The 20,191-nt window shown below is 57.1% G+C and overlaps 1 long non-coding RNA gene across 1 annotated transcript; it reads right to left on the bottom strand.

Annotated features, from left to right (window-relative positions):
- Positions 1-1,044: 1,044 nt before the first annotated feature.
- LOC137142191 (uncharacterized) lies at positions 1,045-3,464 on the bottom strand. Its single transcript, XR_010916858.1, has 3 exons — positions 3,326-3,464; positions 2,142-2,231; positions 1,045-1,195 (listed from the first exon to the last, which is right to left on the bottom strand). It is a non-coding gene; the product is annotated as an uncharacterized lncRNA (long non-coding RNA).
- Between the last annotated feature and the right edge of the window lie 16,727 nt (positions 3,465-20,191).

The raw sequence follows: 20,191 nt of genomic DNA, 5'->3' as shown, positions 1-20,191 counted from the left end.
TCCCTGCACGGCAACTCCCCACCCCACCAGCGGCGACACCGCTGCCAGGATGCCACAGGATCACAGTCACAGCCCTGGGCGGTCCCCTGCAATCTGACCTGCTGTAAGGGGAGGTGCTAGCTCGTGTACCAGGCACACAGGCACTTTATCCCAGGACAGTGAAACCCCAGGGACCTTTGTCCCAGGCAAACTACACCTTAACCCCTCTTTCAAACTCAGAGCACCCCACCTCCTGCGGGACCCATAGCCTAGGCCTGCAACACCCCAGCACGTATTTCCCAGCTGGGGTCATCCTGGGATCTGGTGTAGCCCAGGTCAGCTTGACTCGGCAGGCCTTTCTGATTCCCATCCCCCCCTTGCACTGGCCCCGCGGTGACTCAGTGCGGGCACCTGGGAGACAGTCACACGGCGAAGCCACGTGGGTCATGGGCACTTGACTGGAATGCAGAGGTGTGAAGTGAAGTCCTCCTGTTCCAGGCAGTTTCACAGTTTATTTTACACCCAATTAGATTCCAGCTGGCAGGAGCGCTCCCTATAAATATACATAAGGGCTCATTTACATGACAGTTTATTTGGAAGCGAATTCCACAGCTGCCTGGCAGTCAGCTTTTTTGCAGTGGGTGAGAATTCTGCACTTACACATGCGTGCGGCGGGGGTGGGAGATAAAAACTCAGGGCAGACCTTAGAAGCGGAGCCCTCCGCCGACGCCGCTTGATCCTGGGGACCTTGGCACTGCCCTGATCTGAGAGTCTTGCTGCAATTTGCACAGGGGAAGAAAATCCAGGAGCTAGCCAGGGAAGAGATTCAGATTAGAGGCAGGCTTGCTCCATGGCTAGGGAGTGGGTGCCAGGACTCCTGGGTTCTATCCTGGGCTCTAATTTACCGTGTGACCTTGTGTGAGTCCCTGTCCCTGCTCTGTGACTCAGTTTCCCATTTTGTAAAATAGAGATCATATTTACCTGTGTTTGGGGAGCGCTTGTTTGGGGCGCAACAGATGGGAAGCACTAAGCATTTGGAGGTTATTAATATTATTATTTATCACGTGGTGTATTACTGTAGCGCCTGTGAGCCTCAGTCATGGCCCAGGACCCCACGGTGCTAGGTGCTGTACAAACATAGGGCTACAAGATGGCCCCTGCCCCACGGATGTGTTTCTTTTCCCTTCTGAACATGGTACCTCTAGAAGCTGCAGCCCTAAGAAAGGAGAACAGGAAAATCACGGCATAGTAGTGGAGTGTGGATTAGTAGAGGGAATATGGTTTAAATGGCTAGAACAGCAGGCCCCAGGACTCCTGAGTTCTGTTCTTGGCTCTTCTGGGTGACCTTGGACCCAGATCCTGGTAATTAGGCTCCTGACTCCCATTGATTAAATACCTTTGACTAACTTCCATGGACCTTTGAGGATCTGGGACTCAAGCACCGTGCCTCAGTTTCCCTTTCTGTGCAATGGAAAGAACGCTATCTCCCTATCTTGCATATCTCCCTACCTGCAATAACTGCAGAGCACTTTGAGAGCCTCTCAGGAAAGGAACTATACAAATGCAAAGCAGGGCTCGTGTGTTGTTATGCAAGCAAGGCCACGCTATAGGATGATAGGTTTGTGGTCGAGGCAGCGGACTAGCGCTCAAGAGACTTTCTGCCACAGACTTTCTGTGTGACCTTGAGCAAGATGCTTGTTTAAGTGCCTAGAGGGGAGCGGTTGACTGCTGAGCCCTTTTGAACATCTGGCCCTTCATCTACCTGGGCCTCCTGGCCCCAGTTGTGGAATGGGGATACTGGGCTGAATCAATACCCAGGATCTTTGAGTGAGGCCAAATGCTGCATGGTATGGAGACTGTGACCCAGGGGCCCCTTGATGTCAGTTGGCAGGGGACACGGGGGTGCACAGGGTTTTACAAAGATCGCAGGGGTCAGATACATGCATAATAGTTCACCAAAGGGTGGTGTGTGAGGTCTTTACTGCGAGCCCCCTGGTCGTCACAATCCTTGCAAAATGTGTGTACGCATAATATTTAAGGAGTTATGTGTCTATATTGAAAATTATGTTCTTAAGGTCTTGGAGAGACGGTAGGTCACAAGGAGATGACATACCTCAGAGATGTTCCTTTCAGGAGGGGACAACAGACACCTATCTCCCTACCTGGTCGTTTGTGTATTGTGTATCTCCTATGACCCACAGCACAGGAACATTTGCAGACTGAGCCAGAGGTGAAACCAGAGGATCCGAAATCTACAAAACAAGGAAATCGACAAGATGAAACAAACAGCAGGAGATGGGGTCCTTTTTATGAATAAAGCCAAAGGATGGGCCTGGTGCATCTTGGGGAGCAAAGGAACACATGGAACCCTTTCCTAGGAGGCAAGCTGACAGTGGGTCTGCCTCAGGGAAAGAGGGTCCCAGCCAAGCCAGCTGTTAAGTGCAGCAAGGATTGGGGTGAGCATTACTCTGCAAGATATGAGAGAATCTAGCAGTGTAAGTCTAGACTCTAGAATGCGGGTTATGATTTTATTGTATACATCACCCTTTGTTTCCAGTCCTTCCACTTGCTATGACGTGAATCTCTGTCCTCTGTTAAATAAATGTCTGTTATTTCATGCGTAAAGGCTGTGTGTTAAGCGGAGCAGCGATCTGAGGCGGAACTGGTAAGTTTCTTTGGAAGCAGCAAATCTGTGAATCCAGTGAGCGTCCAGTGGACCAGGGGCTGGGCCCTTCAGGAAGACACTCGAAGGACTCGAGGGTTGGAGTGTGCCTATTGCTAACCTGTAGAGTAACGGCAAGGCCTGTGAGACCTGGAGGGGAGGCTTTGGTTGTCCGTGGCTTGTGGAGTGGGGGAGCTGACCCCCCGCAGACACAGACAAAGCTTCCTCACAACCCTGCGTACCCCCAGGAAGCATCAGCGTGACCCCATGGCATCACAGCTCAGAACAGAAATCCCAGCTCGGTAGCCCAGTATCATCTCTCTCCAGGTATGTCCCAGCAGCACCGAGAGGCCCCAGCTCAGCTCAGGACCCCCTTGTGCAAGGCCCTGTACAGACACACAATCCCTGTTCTGAAGAGCTTCCAATCTAGACGGAGGAGCCAGGCAGCCCTGCACTCTCAGCTGCGTTTCACAGATGGGGGCCCGAGACGCAGAGACAGATTTTCAGCAGGGCTCAGCCACCTTTTCATAAGAGCTCTGCCCTCTGGGTGAAAATCCAGACCCAGTTCTGGGCGCTGAGCCCCTGAAGACTGGGCCCTGCTCGATGTGCCCAAACTCACACAGGAAACAACCTGAAATTGAACCGAACTCTTCCGAATCCTTGTCCCGCATCTTACCCACTCACCTGTCCTTCCCTCTGGGCCTGGAGCTGGGATTTTGGTTCAGCACCTTCTCTCCAACGAGTGACTATCAGCCTAGGTCTGGAGCTCCAGTCCTAAGCACTCCCATGATCCTGCCCGTCAGGCCGTGAGGTCGGATAAGTCCCTCCTTCCTTCTCCGGCTGCTGGGAAGGTTTAGTGATGGATTCAGCCCTGCAGCTGGCAGCGCGTGGCCTGAATTCTGCCGGGTTTGATATTAATGTGCCCTGATAGAAACGTTTGAGTCCTTCTCATGTTTCTATCATGATTATTAGCTGAGTCACAGCTGGGGTGCTGCTAATTAAATGTATTTCTTAATTAACAAGATCACAGAGAAGGCACGCCAGACGGGTTTGGCTTTCAATCACTGTTGACAAAGACAGCTGCTGCCAGACTGGGGGTGGCTCCCGTTGGAGGCGCACTGCAAGCCCAGTGTTGATCTGGCCAGGGGGAGAGCCATGTGCAGATGGGTTGACGGAGCAGGCGTCTTGGGCCAGTGAGGGGCTCCTGGGCGGCTTGCTAAGAGCTAACACAGTGCGGATGGGACCCTCAGAGCTGGCTGCGGCCCTGCCCAAAGCACCTCCTGGCCTCTTGGTAACCGAGACGTGGGCTCAGATGCCAAGCTCTGCACCTGGATACCCCAAACCTTCAGCCTAGTCACCCCAAAACCCTGCACCCAGAGCCCTCAAAACCTTCACCCTAGTCATCCCAAACCCTCCTCTCAGATACCCCCAAACCTTTATCTCTACCCCATAACCTTGCACCCAGATGTTCCCAAACCCTGAACCCAGACACCCCAAGCCTTCATCCCAGACACTTCAAATCCCCACCCTGACACCCCAAAACCTTCCTCCCAACCTCCAAAGCTCCCACCCAGACACCCCCAAGCCCTTCCTGTAGACCCCTGAACTCTTCCCTTAACCCCCAAACGCTTGATCAGGATAGCCCCCTCCGCGCTTTGCCTAGCACCCTGCTTTCCGGAAGAGATGCATTAGCTGAACACAAGTCATTGGGCTCAGTGCCACGGCAAACTGGGTGACCTTTATCGTGTGTCTGCACTGCAGCTGGGCGCCTGCCTGCTAGCTCAGACAGACAGACAGACACATGCTAGCTCTTTTTGGCTAGCGCTCTGAGAAGAGCTGTCTGAGCATAGCGGTAGGGGAGGCAGCTCGGGGTAGCCACCTGAGCTCAGACACAGGGCGTTGGGTGGGCTTGTACTTGGGCAGGTGCCCCTCGCCGCAGCGTCCACGCTGCTGTATCGTACCCTTGGTGGCCTGTGATACACAGAAGATCAGGCCACATGAGCTCATTGGTCCCTTCTGGTCTTCAGTGCGATGAATCCATGAGAACCCAGCGCTGACCCTGTCCCCGAATCTCCCTCTTCTCCGCAGCGCCCAAGTTCTCCTGCTACCCAGACCTGTCCCTACTTGGACCCTTTCTCCTTGGGGAGTTCCCCATCCTTCCCCACTCACCCTTGTTTCCTGGCCCTGGACCGGTGTTTGAACACACAGCTGGAGGAACAATTAAGTTTGGAGGCAGAGGTGACGGATGGGGAGTGACAGCTCCTGCGCGGAGTTGCCCTGTGGACATTCTCCTGGGGCAGATCTTGGTGCCTGATGGGAGGGTGTCAACAGGTTACATTCTCCATCTTTGCTTTGGCAAGATTCGCAGAAGGAACCTTTGTGATCATCCAGTCTGACCTCCTGCATAACACAAGCCACAGAACGTCCCCAAAATAATCCCTAGAGCAGATCTGTTAGAAACACATCAAATCTGGATTTAAAACTGGTCAGTGATGGAGAAGCCACCACAACCCTTGGAAAGCTGTTCCAATGGTTAATTATCTTCACTGTTAAAAACGGACACCTGATTTCCAGTCTGAATTTGTCTAGCTTCAACTTCCAGCCATTGGATCTTGTTAGACCTTCCTTGGATAAACTGAAGAGTCCCATTATTAAATATTTGTTCCTCAAGTAGCTACATACAGACTGTGATCAAGTCAGCCCTTGACCTTCTCTTTGTTAGACTGAGCTCCTTGAGGCTTTCACTATGAGACATGTTTTCTCCTCCTTTAATCATTCTCATGGCTCTTCTCTGCACCCTCTGTAACTTATCAACACATTTGCATTGCGGACACCAGAACTGGACACAGCATCCCTGCAGCGGTCGCCCCGGTGCCAAACGTGGAGGTAAAATAATCTCTCTGCTCCCACTCAAGAGCCCCCCGTTTATGCATGATGGTGCCTGGGGAGAGCCCCACTGATGTCTGTGGCTGGGGCAAGGCTTGGATGGATGGGGCAGCTGCACCGAGGCCCGGACAAAGCACAGGGTAAAGGCCGAGGGATCTTATGCTGCAGCCGTTACAAGCCACAGGTTGTGGATTGGAGAGGAGCAGATCTAGGGGATATTTGCCTGTCTGCAAGTCAATGCAATATCACAGTACCATCCGGTAACAGCTATTAATACTCGAGTATTGTAGGAGAGTACAGAGCTAAAAGCTGGACAAGTGGTCAGGCCTAAATTACAGGGAACGGGGTCAAGGCAAGTTGTTTCTGCTAATTGGTGTGAATTTTAGTTAGAGTCTGTTATCGCTCTCCGTCTCCTCCCTTCCTGGCCATCCGGGCAGGGGATGAGTCTATCGCCATTCCTGTGCAAGGCCTTTCGGTGGGAAGAAAGCATGATCTTCCTTCTCCCCCTGGCATGCCTCTACTTCGAAGAACGTGCGTGTAAAATGTATAGGTTTTCAGGTGATGTGCCTGCCCTCTGTACGGTAATCCTGTAAACAACAAACAGTCTCATTGTGTTCATCATGTAGTTGTTAATATTCATTTTATAGGTGTCACTGTAACCAAAGAAGGGTCTGTGGGGCGTGGCTGGCAATGGATACGTTTACAGACTGCTATGGATAAAAGGATTGCAAAGGTGGAAGGAGCAGGCAGTAAAGGTTCCGTCTCCCCACTCCACCCCTGGGACAACCTGTTTGGTTATTTCTAACAAGTATGCTCTCGCCAGCTGTGATGCCTTGGGCTAGAGCTGCCATGTTGTCCTCTGCCAGCAGAATAACCCTGTCCCCAGCTGGCAAGGGGGGAAGGGAGGGTGGCACAGAGTTTATGGGCCGTTTCCCTTCTGCCTGCTCAAGCCGTGCTGCCCAGGGAGGACGGTGTGCTGCAGGACGGCGCGCTGCACGAGGGATTAGCCGGGTTTGCCTTCTGGGAACCGCCTCTAATTTGATTTGCCTTGCTTTCTGGCTGCAGCCTGGCTAAGTGATTGGAGTGTCTCAGACTGGCTGCTCGCAAAGCTGGCCGCGGCTCTGCCCTTATTCCCCCCGCCCCCCACATACACACTCTCCCCGCAACTCATCAGCATTCGAGTCACCGAGCGCCATCCATGCCAGGACACGATGCAGAAACAGCTCCCCCCCCCGCCCAAGCGCCGGCACGACACAGACTCGCTGCGCGCGCATTAGAAGGGCCGGCTGCCAGGATCTGTCACGGCCAGAGGCAGCTGGTCTCATCTGCTGCTGCCTTGTGTCCGGGGAGGAAAGGACAGCATCCCCCAGGGAACAAAGGCTGCAGCTATTCAGGCTCACAGAGACTGTCACAAAGGCTGGGGGTTGGGGGTCTTTCCCAGCTGGCTCGCCTGACTGAGTCTAGCTGGGCAGCAGAGCCCCCTCCAAGGACTCTGTGGTGGCCTGTGTGAAGCGAGTTTGCTGGGTCTCACTCCAACGTTCACATCACGCCGATCATTAGCACCGATTGCCACCCTCCCCACCTCATCCCTTGCTGGCAGTGTCTGCAGAGATGTGTTATGGAGAGAAGTCACCTAGGGGTGTCTGCTGGAAGGATCTGGCAGGCTGTGAGCATGTACTGCCCCTGCCCGCGGCTTACCTGTGGTAGGAGGCTTACCTCCCCTCCGGGACCGTCCCTGATCTGCTAGCCACCGTGCTGAAAGAGCTGAACTCTGGGTGGTGAGCCGGGGGATAGGCCTAAAATGAGCTGTGTGTGTAGCATGCGGAGGGACCGTCTCTTTAGGAGTCAGCCAGGGGAATCTCCCTGCGACCCCCGCCCCAGGTATGATGGGAGCCCGACCCTGCAGCAGGCTGTAGCACAAGCAATTACTCCTGGCTCTAAACTGGCCTTCCCACTCCCCTGCCCAAGGTCTGGGGGAATTATGCACCATCTTTAAAGGGTGTTTTATACCCTGGGGAAGGCTGGGTATAAACACTCATTCCCCCTCCTCCTCAGCCCCGCTGCATTCCAGTAATAATATTATACCAAAAGTTGCACCTGCCATCCCTGGATCTCACAGCAGGATGTGAATTAACCCCTATACGCCCCCTTCGGAAGGGCAGGGACACATCATTATCCCTAGATGGGGAAACTGAGGCACAGCCATGTACCAGGAGGCAAGGGGCATAGAGCCCCTGAGCTGACTATAGCACCTGGGATTCCCCAAATTAGAGGGGAAATCCCGTGCGGCTGGTTAAACTTGCTTTCCTGCCGCTTTGCCTCTTGTCTCTGCAGAACCCAATCCTGCAACAGCGGAGGACCCAGTTCTCAGTTACACACTCAGGCCTGTTTACATTGCTCTGGAAGGGCCTTAAAGTGGGTGGAAATGACCCTGCAGCGTGTCCCTTGCATGAGGGATGGAGATCTTTCAGCCAGTGTGAAACTGGAGGGCTGGATTTACGTCCTGGTGTAGTGGGAGCCTGCCTGGGTGGAGAGGGGGCATGGCCCGAAGGTGCACAGCTGCTTCCCGGGGCCTTTACACCAGGGGCTAGGATATGGGGAGGACAAGATGGCTTAAAGCCGGCTTTCCTGTCTCTCTCCCCTAGCCTGGCTCCTTCCCCACATTGTGCCCCCTCCCAGGTGCAGGGGTGGGATCACTGAGGATCCAGCCCTGAAAGGCAAGGGAGTGTATCCAGTCCTGTGATGGGCACAACAGAACCTTGAATCCAAATGCCTCTGGACTCTGGATCCGGCTCTGCGTATTCTGACGCGAACCCCTGGGCTCTGTTTAAACTGGTCCAACTTGGCCGAGGCCAGGTGGCTCAATCGTCTGGCTCCAGCCTTTCCCGTCAGCGCCTACATTACAACCTATTTCGTGCCTTCCTTCTGGAGTGTTTTCCCTGGGCGCTGGCTTGTTCCGCCTGCCCCGGCTCCCGCCCCGTCTCCTCCCCCTCGCTTTTCCCCGCTAAGTGCAGTGAGCGCGAAAGCGGCGTGGCCGGGATTTCTCCCCGGCGTTGGCAGTCTGAGCACGGCAGGAGTGACTCACGCACCAGCCTCCCAGGGAGCAGCCGGCACATTGCAGAGATTCCTGGACAGAACACACAAACAGGCAGCGCGAGGGTGACCGGGAACCCCCGCCTGCTGGCTGTCCTTTCGCTTTGCACTCCCCCCAGGCTGGCGTCCCCTCCAGCCAGACACCTGGTGGGCCTCTCTCTGCTCGCTGGGGGTGGCACGGCGGGGCTTGATCCTGAGCTACGCTGAGGCTCCTTTACATCACTTGGGAAGTGCAAAGGGGTCTTCAGGATGGGAACAGCTTCACAGTCCCCTGTGGTTCCCTCCTGTGCCGGGGGCTCCCCAGGCGGGGTAGAGCTCCCAGTGTGGGAGGCCGCAGATGGGGGTGTGTGACTGGAGATGGAGTCCACAGCTCGTTGGCTTTCCCTTGCTTCTCAGCGGAAACCAGCACGCACATAAATTAAAGCAGCCTCGAGGCTGCAAAATCTAGATGCAGATGAGGGCTGAGATTTTCCTGAGGTGTTTGGATCCAAACGTCTCTCTCTTCGCAAGACCCGGAGAGCTAGCGTGGCCTTCCCAGCACCTTCCTCCCTGGCTCCCGCCCCCCCTTCTTCCTGCGCTAGCACCTCTCCCCGCAGCACTGGAGATCCCCCCCCTCCATTTCTCTCCCTAGCACCCCATGATGAGCACCAGAGCACCCTCCCTTGGAACTGTCAGGCAAGTCACTTTGTCCCTCCCTGCCTCGGTTTCCCCTTCTGCACCGTGGGGCTAATACCCACCTGCAGATGTCGGGGAGGTTAGTCAGTTGCTTGCGTTCCCTGAGGTGCGTTGAGAGAGACCTTTGGCCAGCAGCTGTGTTTGAAGGGAGATGGCCCCAGGCAGAGGCAGCCGCCCCAGGGGTGTTGCTGGCACTACACCAGGGGGCATTTGGCCTGGATGCTCTATTATTTAAAGCACTTGGGGTGAGCAGCTGACCGTGAACCACAAGCCCCCAGGGAGCTGCACAGGGCTGCGAAGCAGGGAGAGGATTCTGCTGCCTTTGCAGTTTGAACCTGCGCCGCTCGAGTCCGTCCGACCCCCCTGCCCTCCCCACCGGGAGAGCCGCAGAGCTGCCTGGGCGGGGAGAGGCTGAGCGGGTGTCTCTGGCTCCAGGCTGCTGGGTGAGGGCAGCGGGGCAATGCCGGGCTCTCCTAGGGGCTCCATGACTCCCCCCCTCCACGCCTCAACAAGAGCCTCCATCGAGGGCGACAAAGCCGGCCGCTTTAACTGGCGGGGAGAATTCTTCAGAGCCTGGCAGGGCCAGGCGGGCAAATGGCCCCATTTGTGCCAGGGATTATGTGATCTTAGGCAAGCGTCTGCCTTCCCCCCAGCCCAGAAACTCCGCAGAAGACGAGCTTAGAGCCCGGCTGCCGAGGAAATGGCGTATTCTCCAGCCTGGACCCCCCCATCTTGGCACACGCGAGCACCCACGCAGACATGCACGCCCCACCGCCCCTGGATGCATGCACACACGCGGCGCGCCCATGCACGTCCACCCCCGGAACCCAGCCCACCGAGCACAGGGCCCAGCTGCAGTGCAGACGTGCGTGCGCGGGAACGCACCTGAGTCCAGCGTTAGAGCAGCCCTGGCTGCGGGGAGATCCCAGGGGAGGATGCATAGAGCTCACGCCCCACTGACGCCATGGGGTGTGCTGACTGCCGGGTGCTCCCAGTCCTTGGCTCCCCTGGGAGCAGCAAGGGAGCTCTGCGCTGACTGCAGCCAGGCCTTTTATTCTTGTTCCAGGCCCACGAACGGGGAGCTGCCGGGCTGTGTGCTGGTGCCCTACTCAGTGCAAAAGGGGGGGTGATGTGGCCTCCGAGGTGGGCAGGGCCAGCGGAGAGATCCCAGGGCTGGTCCTGGCCACCTTGGGAGCGCTGCTGGCGATGGGCTGGGGATGAATGAGTGAGGCCTGAGGCTTCCTGGAGGAAAGCTGCTTCTGCTCAGAGACTGACCCCAGCCCTCCCCCGGCTGCCTGCATCCCAGCCTGCCAAGCGGTGACACGGTCACAGGATCCCCAGGGGGAGAGACAGCACCAGCTCCCTGCGGTGAGCGGGCCTTCGGATCCCCTCGTCTTGCCCCTCAGACGCCTGTGGTCAGAGAGGGTCGGCAGGGGCTTCATGGCTGTAGTGCAGTGGTGGCGGAGACCAGGCCAGCGCACAGAGCTGACCCCAGGCAGCTTGGGCTGGGTGCTGGAAAGCCAGAGAGAACCACAGGGTCTGCCTGTATCCAGCCGCCTCAGTAAAGGAGCCACTTTATAGTCACTGCTGCCAGAATTCAGTCTGACCTGCCCCTGCCCCGTGTCCTATCACGGCTTTCACCCGCTTCCTGCTAAGGGAATCCTCTCGGGGAATGCTTTTACCCCGGTGAAGGTCTGAAGAGCTGGGGAGAGTCCCCTGGGTCAAGGCAAGTTTCCCCCTTCGCCCAAAGGAGTGGGACCGGAGGAGCAGAAAGGGGATGGAGGCAGAGGGGGGGGTTGGGATGGTGGGGAGAGAAGTTGCATTACGGTCCCATCTGTGACTGCCACGTCCAGGCTGGGATGCAGAAAGACCCTGTGTGGCGACACAGTCCGTGTTAGCCCACCTGGGGGCTGCAGAGCCAGCGAGAGCCACGGGGTCTGCCTGGATCCTACAGCCTCAATTAAGAATCCTCTTTATATTCAGCCGACTCCTGTCTCTTCCCCCCGAGGAGGGGAACTCCCATTCCCTGTGCACGTTCTTGCCCATGCAGAAAATTAACAGCCACCGTCTATCGCCTAGAGCCCAGCTGCTGTGACACACGTCATGGCAGGGAGTCACCCCTCCGGCCCAGCATTGCACAGCCTCTCCCGTGCATCCCGGTCCCCATCACATCTGTCTGGCCCCGGTCCGTGCGGGAGGCTATGTGGCAGCCCGTGGGCAGGCCCCGCTGGTTCGCCATCTCAAACAGGCTGGGAAAGGGGAGGCGGGGATATTGGCTGGGAGGCATGTGGGGGAAGGAGAAAGAGAAGGTGCAGGAGAAATAAGGAAGCTGGCTCCTAGGATGGCATGGGTACTTCCCCTGCACACACTGCTGTTGCAAGAGGCCAAATGATGCAGGATACCCTGTTGTTACCTCTCGGAGAGGATTCGAAATGGGGCTGGCCTGAGGTCAGGCTGGGGCTGGTGGTAACGTTCACGGCATGGCAGAGGAAGACTTAGAAAACAAGAGCCTCATGGGCCACTCCGGATCTCAGACTCGGGGCAGTGACAGGGAACTGCCGGAGGAGCTGGAATTTTAACCCTCTCCCCCTGGGCGCGTGACAGGGTGGGCGAGGGCCAGTCCGCCAGAGGGGGTGTTACACCCACGTGCCAGGCGCCTGAAGCATCTGATGTCAGTTGCCGCTGGAGACGGGAGCCTGGACTGGATGGACCATTGGGCTGGGCCGGGGGCCGATTCCCCTCCTCCCAGCGTGCGCGTTTGCTGGGCTGATTTGGAAGCTGTAATGGGGTTTTATTCTGTATGTTCTTTAAAGAGATCTGTAAAAGCTCAGCCACCCCTATAGAGCGCAGCCCCTGCGGAGAGCAGCCCAACTGAGCAGAGACCCCTATAGAACGCAGGACCCTATGGAACACAGCCCCTACAGAGCACGTGCCCCTGTGTAGGGCAGGACCCTATGGAACACAGCTCTTATATAGCACAGCCTCCCCTGGAGCAAAGCCCTACAGAGCACCGCCCCAGTCGTGCACAGGCCCCTATGGAGCACAACCCCCACAGAGAGCAGGCCCCTATAGCGCAAAGCCCCTACAGAGCACAGCCCTAACAGAGCAGAGGCCGGTGGAGCACCGTCCCTCCAGCGCAAACTGCCTATTCAGCACAGGCCCCTGTGGAGCACGGCCACTGCAGGACGCTGGCCCCCGCTGAGCACAGGTTTAGCGACCCACGGCCCCTTTCATCATGCCCCCCTTCAAAAGCACAGGCTCCATGCAGAGCGCTGGGCTCCCCTCTAATGGTGCAGCCTCCCCGCCGCACCAGAGCACACAGCCCCCTTTCCGGGTGCGGCTCTGCTCCCGCTCAGGCCACAGTTCCGACCATGCGGCATCCAGCAGCACCTGCTAATGCAGCAGCGAAGGGGAGGGGGGAGCAAGCGGAGGCAGGGAGCCTGCTCCTGTCCTTGGATGAACTCCTCGCTCACTCATTAGAGATGCCGCTGCCGCCGCCTCCTTGGGAAGCTTCTTGCACACAGGGATATTTTTAGTCTCTGCTTTGTACCCAGAGCAGGTTCTGCGCTACTTTCTCAGCGTAAAACAGGCTGTCAAAGGAGCTGCCAAGGCAACCGGCTGCAGTTCAGCCCGTCTCCTCCAGCCGGGGACCCGGAACGACTCCTGCGGTGCTCAGCACCGGGGAAATCTCCCGGCTCCCCCATCCTCTGCCCAGCCGGGAAGGGGATCGGGAAGCGTGGCAGAAGCGCGGGAGGCGAAGCCACCGCTTGCTAAGCTCTATAACGTCCCCCAAAGCTGCCTAGATACAGCACACAGGGAGGGAGGGAGGCAGTCCAAGGCCAGAGTTTGACCTCCTGTGTAACACCGGCCAGAGAACATCCCCAAAACAATTCCTTAGTCATTACAGAAACAGCCGATCCCGAGTTAAAAATGGTCAGGGATGGAGAATCCACCCCAACCCTTGGTAGATTAGAGAGAGAGAAAGAGAGATGGGGGGTGTATGGGGATAGACAGACAGATGGGGGTATCCCAACCACTCCCTGTGGTTGTTTAAGCCCAAGAATACCAAATCACGGCCCCCTGGGCAGCATCCTCATTGGAAACCCCCACCGGTGAGAGAAGGCACCCCCCTGCCCAGGGCTGAGAGCGGAGACCCCAGTGGAAACACAGGAAAACAACTCCGAAAGGGCAGCTGTGAGGATCATGGGCCAGTGGCAAAAGAGCGAGCCCTCAGCACACTCTGTGCCCTCTAACCAGAAACCAGCTGCAATGAGAACCCCGGAGAGGTTCCTAGGAACCTAGGAAAGTCCACCTCGCTATGCAGCTGGGCCAGGCGGTATCTGGGCTGTTAGATGCAGGGCACCTGGGGGCGGGAGGGTTAGGAGCTGAGGTGTTTGTAAGTACAGACTGGAGGGAGGGAGCCTGGAAGATGCAGAGGGCCCACGGTGCATGGAGCTGCTCGTGGCGTCTTGTAAAGCCTGGCTGTCAATGGCAGCACCAGGCACGTGGAGGAGCTGGTGGGGTCGCAAGAACAACCAAGGGGCTCGTGGTGCAGGCTGAGTGGACAGGATCATCCGGAGAGCGGGTGGGTTTCTGCTGGAGCCCTGTCTGCATCCAAGCCACAGGTTCCCTGCTAAAGTCCCTGGTGAATCTCTCCCCAGTGGGAGAAACTCTGGATCTAATGAACTCCAGGTCCTCCTGGCCTGGTGATCTAGATTCTAGACAACCCCTCCATCCCAGAGTGGGTCAGGGCAGAATGCCCACGGCCCGAGGGCCAGCCCAGCTGTGCCCAGCCCATCCTCCTCGTGTAATAATCTGCCCATGCATAGAGGAGTTGGCCTGCTCTCCCTAGAGCTACCTGCATGTACATGTCCTGGGGCCGGGTATGCTCAGTAGGGGCCCATCACCCTGGAAGCTCAGCCTCCCCCATGAGATTAATCCTCAGGGCATAGTTCCTCTCTTTACCTGGCTCTCCGCAGAGGACGCAGGGAGCTCTGCTGGTTCTGGCTGGTGGAGGAGGCCATGAGTTTTTGTTTGGGTTTTTGCAATATTCAGTGCTGCCTGCTTTGGATTTGCTCCTGTGCTGGGGGGCCGCGGTGACCAGAGCGTTAAATAAATAATTGGAAGCACTGATTTGACCAGGACTCTGCCCCAAATTCCTGGGCTTGCAGAAATAGATGGAGCAGCGCCACCTCCTGGCCTGAGCGGGCAATGAGCGAAGGCACCCTCCTCACACACACACAGATGCCAAAACAAATGCACATGTGCACACACAGACACACACAACACCCAGCTATAAGACACGGACACACACAAACGCACACGGCCACGCACAGACACACAACACCCAGCTGTAAGAGACATGCATCTGGGCACCCACCAATGTTCCTGGCCACACACAAATGCCCACACAAACTTGCACTCTCACACACGTGCACCAACAGATGTGTGCATACATGTGCAGAGTGGTACCATCACACACCGGTCTGCATGTGCACATCCAGATACGTACACAAAGGAAACATTGCTGATGTGGGAAACTGAGGCAGAGACGATCCTCTGAGTTCTCTGAGTTCTCTGACAACCCCAGCCCCCGACACTCCGGACCAAATTCCGCTCTGGCATAAATGGACACAACTCCTCTGATGCAGGCCTGAATTTTTGTTCTTGCTCTTTTCTTTCCTAGCTGCAGGATTTCCCATGTGTCTCATCCCTTCTTCTCTCTCTGATCCCTGGGCCCTATAAACCCACCTTTCCTGTCCCCTGCCCCTACAGCCTAGCTAAGGCAGGGCCTCCCTGTAGTGGGGATGAGCACTGAGCAACTTGTGGGGGCTGGCCAGGGGAACAGAAGCAGGTGGAGGGAGTATTTGCAGAAGGAGCTGCCACACAAATCTTATTTCCCTCCCTCCAGCTTTTTTATCAATGGGTAGCGACTCCCACTTCCCCCAGCGTGACGTGCAGTGCTGTGCGGGTTTCACAATGTGTTCCTGGTCTGCATTTACAAGAAAAGGCTGGGGGGGCCAGCCCGAGGAATTCCAGTAAATAGCCTCAAGCCCTTCCTCATTCTTGAGAATAGGAAGTTGTTCGACTTCTCCGGGGGGGGGGGGGGGGGGGGGTGAAGGAGGGGGTTGGTTCAGTTTCTGCACAATGAGGAAAGAGGCCAAACCGCTCTGGCCCCCTGCAGCAGGAACACCACGTTCCCTGCAGCCCCAATTACCTCTCCCCTCCGTGGCCCGAGCTGCACTGTGACTGGCCTCGCTGCCCCGGGAAGCAGCCCTCTCGGACCCCTGCTGGGAACCACATTGGGTGCAACCTCGCAGGCACGTTTCCCAGCCACTCTGGCACGGACAGTTCAGCCGGCCTTGACCCCGCTCAACCATGATGCAGCCTCAGCATGTAAACAAACAGCCCTGGCTGCCAGCACCCCCTCTGGAGAGGCGCCTGGTTTCCCACCTCCATCGAACCCAGGGCAATGCAGGCCTTTCACGCATGGATCAGGATTTTGCATGGGCCACCTTGGACAATTCAACCCAGCCTGCAGCCTCAGCAGGTGGGGCCGTCCCTCTCTGAGGGCAGGCTGCAGTGCTGCTGCCCCGTTAGCTGATCATGGAGCTCATGACCAGCCATCGAGGGAATCAGGGCATCTCCTCCTTAGGTCCTGGTTTGGGCACACCCCCAGGCCCTTCTCTCCTCTTACACGCCCTCCCCAGAACACAGCCAGGCCTGGTAAGTCTTTCCGAGTCCAGCACTCCCTCGGCTGGCTTGGCAGTGCATACCACCCCCTTCTCTGGTCCGGATGGTGTGGGCCGTGCAGCCGGATGCTGTGGAAAGGTGGTACCGACACAGAGTAAATGCTTAGGGACAGACAGTGCCTTGTCCCTGCACACAAAGGCTGGAGGTACTTGCAGTCCAAGCATTCCCCTGGTCACAGCAGGGAGTGGTTGGTATTTGAGGGGAGAAGGCGGCAGTGTGGCCACAGAATTGGAGGGTGGGGAAATGTTGGGAGTGAAAACGTGGCTCAGCATTTACCGTTCTGCATTCTGACCAAAGCCCCTTGGCCTTGAAAACAAACGCTTGGCACCTTTTTGCAGCTCCGCCATTCTCAGGGCCCCGATCCTGCTGTCAGACCTTTGCACCTGTGTGTAGAGAACAAACACAAACACTGTGTGTTCCAGCAAAAGCCTCCTACCCAGGGACCCATCCTCTGGTTACATCTTCCATGCACCCTGTCAGTAGGACGCCATGTGGGCATAACAGACCAGCTGAGCAGATCCCATTGCAGGGTGGGGCCTGGATTTCTGGCACTTCTCCAGCCTAGAAACTGGTGCTAGAATCTGGGGACATCGCCTCCATGTCCCTGCCCAGGACTTTGGAGCCATTGCTGGTTCCCAGGGAAATCCCTGTTTTGCCATTGCACCAGTGTGTGCGAGGACAGGACTTGGGGAGCTCAGTCTGGGCCGCGTGGTTACCCATGCAGTGCAGACGGGATCAGCAGAGCTCCTCGTTACGTGCCTAGCTGTCTAGTTTCCACGCTTCGACCGAAGACGCTCCCAGCGGCAGTAACACATCACCCAGGCGTGCAGGCGCAGCAGCGAACACGAGAGCTAATGAAGAGTATCCAAACAGCCTCTTCCCTTGTCTTTTATGGCTCGGGATGTCTGTGTGCTAAATGGGGCTGTGCCGCTTCCGTAGCCACTCATCTGCTCCTCTCCACCTAGAGTCTGTCATCAGCATCATCTCCATGGCAGCTAATTACAGGAGTGCATAACATCCTCAGGTGCAGACTAAGCAGCAGGAAGAACAGGTGAACCATCAAGGATCTTTCCTTCACTCAGCTGGGCTGCCAGCTCAAATCCATGGAGGGCCTGGGACTTAGCTGAATGCTCGATTAAGCAAAGTCTCACCTTGAGGGCGTGTTCTGCTAGGGCTTCCTTGGCATGGGACTTTGTCACTTCTGGGCTGCGGGGCCAAGAGCTCAGATAGATTCTGCTGAATTTGATCTTTAAAGTGCCTAAATGGAGCAAGCCTCCACCCCTCCCCGCTTCTGGAGGTGTCTTCCAGTAACAGGAAGGGCTGGGGGCAAGATGCCGCTGTTGCGATGGGACAGATGGCATTGCCAAAAGATTAGCTAATATGTTCTGGCCTCAGGACACCGCGCGGGGAGTGGGCGGGTGGAGCTGTGGGTTCCTGGCAGCTGTGCACATCTGCATCTTGGAACAGGCTGTGCATGGCTCCAGTAACAGGCGGGAGAGCGGAGACACGGGGGGACGGTGGGGCTAGAAGCAGGTGGACCTGGGCGGGGTGAGGGGGTGCAGGTGGGAGAAGGGTGGGGCAAGTCACCCAGGGGATTTCAACACGCCTGCTAAATGGCGCGAGTCTGACAGCCCCACGCGGGAGGCTCCTTCCTCCTGTTGCAAGGATTGGCATGCTGGCTCACCCACTCGCCTCTGGGTTTCTCTGCTTGCTGCCCTCCTGGTTCCCTGCTCTCACGTGTTTGCCCCCTGCCTCGGTTTCTCTGTACACATTCCCTCTTGAATGGCCCCAATTCCTTTGCTAACCCCACCCCTCTGACTGAGAGGGTGGCCTTGTCCATCTCCTCGGTACGGGGCGAACGGGCCGACTGCCCGGTGACACAACCCACGGGAGGGTGGCCTGTGGCAAGGCTACAGGCCTTACAAGGGCTGAGCTCCAGGGACAGCACCTCCCTAGGGGTCTGTGCAGCGCCTGGGACGTATTGGGCGTTACTGCAATAGCTTCCTGAGCCAAACTTCCCCAGAACCCCAGGGCCGTTCGGATCCTGGCTTTGCTTCGGACCCATCTCCGCTGCTGTCCTAAGGCTGGCTTGGAGCCCAAACAAGACAAGTGACAGCTTGTAGCGTTATAGCAATCCACGGCCAGCTCTCCCCTACTCCCTTTCTGTCAGTGGGGCTGACTCATGGCTCGTCCCTGCCCTTGGCAGCTACGGGGCCCAGGCAGGGGCGGGCAGAGATCAGACTAGAAAGCACAGGGAGCAGGACGGATGGACGGATAGCAGTAAAAATAGAAGCAAGCTGACCTTTGCTCTGGACACAATTTCTCCAGGTTACAGGCCCTGAGTAAACAGGAAATCTGTTACGAGGCGCCCATTCATGAGCCAGCTAATGACAGCCTGGCCGGGAGAGCTTGTTTTGTTCCCCTCTCATACACAGAGGGATGCCAAGCAGGAAACATGCCAGCGGAGAGGCTCCAGCCCTGCCAGCTTCCCCTACTCCCCCACCCCACAGCCAAGGGGGATTTTCCAAGGCTGGCCAGGGCAGAGACTTCCCTGGTGCCTTAGAAGTACAGGGTGGAGAGAGAAGAGGGTGGGGGCCTGTGTCTAGGGGAAGGGGTGCATGGAATGCAGACGGAAGGGCAGGGCCAAGGGTGGTGGAGCCAGGTCAAGGGCTGTTGGGGCAGAGCTGGGGAGTGTATAGAGAATGGGGCAAGAGCAGTGGTTGAGGCACAGGGGTGTGTGTGTGTGTGTGGGGGGAGGGAGGCAGAGAAGCTGGACTCAGGGCCCCCACATGAGGGGGGGGGGGGCAAGGGTACACTTTACCGGGGCCTGGAGGCCCTGGGGAACCCGGCCCAGGCTGCAACCCCCATGGGTCTGTGCGTGGGAGGGGGCCCGTGTTACAAGTTTGTACTGGGCCGGAAAAAAATGCTGCTTGGGCCCTGGCTGGAGTGCCAGAGCCATCACTGCCACGGCAAAAGCTGGGCCCCTCGTTGGCCACAGCCTGCCTGGGCCGTGGAGACCGAGCGTCCCCCTCAGGCCCCGGGGCATCGTGGGCAGGGACTGGCAGCCTCTGCAGCCGTGGGAGCGGGGCAGGCGGGCTGGGAGCCCAGGAGGGACCATTGCCGCCATCCAGGGACAGCCCACTCCTATGGCGCCAGGGCCTGTCAGAGAGCAGCCCGCCCACCACAGCGCTGGACTGAGGAGCACGGGAGCCGCAACCCGCTTCGGCCGGGACCTTCGCCCCCGGCCTCCAGCCCTTTCGCTTTGCACCCATCACTGCCGACAGGTGCGGCCTCCGCCCCTCTGGGCTTTGTGCTCTGTGCTGCCCCCTGGTGTGGAGAAGGCGCATTACAGACCTTCTCCCGCCCGGTCCCCATGCACAGGGGAGTTCTGTCTTCTCTCCAGATCGCCCAGTCCTGACTTCCAACCTCCACCCTAAATGAAGGTCTAATTTCCCATCCCAGCTACCTGATTCCAGCCCTAATAAGGGAGAGTTGATCCTTGATCCCTCCGTGCAAAGCGGAACTCCTAGACATTAATAATTCCCAAAGCGGTAACAAAGCAGCTCTCACTTGCCCGACCCGTCTCGCTGTGATAGAGAGGCTGATGGAACATAAGGACGGCCATATTGGGTCAGACCAATGGTCCATCTGGCCCAGTATCCTGTCGCCCAACAGTGGCCAATGCCAGGTGCTTCAGAGGGAATGAACAGAACAGGCCATCACTGAGTGATTCATCCTGTCATCCAGTCCCAGCTTCTGGCAATCAGAGGCTAGGGGCACCCAGAGCAGGGGGTTGCATCCCTGGTCATCTTGGCTAATAGCCATTGATGGATCTATCTTCCATGAATTTAGCTAACTCTTTTTTGAACCCTGTTATTGTTTTGGCCTTCACTACATCCCCTGGCAAGGAGTTCCACAGGTTGACTTGCATTGTCTCCTCCTCTGCTCCACTCCTGTAGACTGTCTGTCACAGCAAGTTAGCAGCATCGCTACCTGTTCAGCTCTGCATAGCTGAGGTGGTTCACATCGCAACTTGTCACACAAATGGAAGCTTCTGTTTGCCTTAAATCTAGGTCCTAGCAGAGGACTGGCACAGTTGGCTGGCTGTGATTGAGAGAGGAACAGGATTACAATCCCAGAGGA

The sequence above is a fragment of the Emydura macquarii genome, unplaced genomic scaffold (assembly GCF_026122565.2).
Source record: "Emydura macquarii macquarii isolate MOO-44397 ecotype Brisbane River unplaced genomic scaffold, CSIRO-AGI_Emac_v2 contig_3220, whole genome shotgun sequence".
Taxonomy (NCBI): Eukaryota; Metazoa; Chordata; order Testudines; family Chelidae; genus Emydura; species Emydura macquarii.
The sequence above is the reverse complement of the archived record's forward strand: the minus strand, read 5'-3'. Positions and strand labels throughout refer to the sequence as shown.